A 964-nucleotide genomic window follows, 5' to 3' on the forward strand; every position below is an offset into this window, starting at 1 on the left:
CCCGGCTTGGGACTCCCTTTCTGTGCCGCGAGAGGAGAGACCACGGACCCGGGTTGTGGGTGGGTCTGCCTGTGTTGAGGGGGCACTGGGGGGGATCTTTCTCCAGAGGGTCCGGTTTGCGCCCACATCCTGAAGACAGGATGCTGAGGTGGTTTGGCTTCTCTAAATTGCCCTACTAGTCACGTGTGTGTGTTTATTGAAGGCGACTGGACGGATCCTTCCTCCCGCACAGTGAAGCCAAGATGCCCTCACCTGTGGGGGGCCGAGGGGATCAGGGCAGCATCTGTGTGAGCATCTGGGCTCTCAGCCTCCTGCGGGACACGGAGCGGGAAATACCAGCGCCGCCTTTATGGATGGGGGGCATCCCTTCAGCCCCTCACTGGGCTGAGGTTTCGCGCTTGGGGGGTAGGCAGGAACACTGTCTCTTCTGAGGGGCCGTTCGGATCTCAGGCCCGGGCAGCGCTGAGCTCATCGCCCCCCCACCATGAGAGGCTTTATTTTCCTTGCTAATGTGAAGATGCATTGTTAGAAATGCGATTTACTACCAATTAAGGATGGTCCTCTCTCTCTCTCTCAGGAGCGGCACGTATTAAAGATCAGTGTTAATTAGGAATTTTATTAACTCGTCAGTGACTCAGCAGCCATTTACAAACCCTCTGCCCGTGACTAACAGATTTAAGTGTGTAATCAGATAACTGATGGCAAATTAGTGAGCAATTATGTTTAAAGCGGGGCCTCGTGCAGCCGTCCTCCCGCCGCCTCGTCTCAGTTATTCCTGACAGCGGACTCGCGGGGAGCAGCGGTGCATGCTGGGCAAGCTGTGCATGTGGTCTACTTCTCTGGGTACCTGTCTCTGACTGTATTTCCCCTCTACCTCTCCGTCTGTCTGGCCATCTGCTCGTCTCTCTGCCTGTCTTCCTCTCTTTCTTCTCCTCCACAGCCTTTCTTTTTCCTGTCTATCTCT

Source organism: Amia ocellicauda, chromosome 16 (genome assembly GCF_036373705.1).
Source record: "Amia ocellicauda isolate fAmiCal2 chromosome 16, fAmiCal2.hap1, whole genome shotgun sequence".
Lineage (NCBI taxonomy): Eukaryota > Metazoa > Chordata > Actinopteri > Amiiformes > Amiidae > Amia > Amia ocellicauda.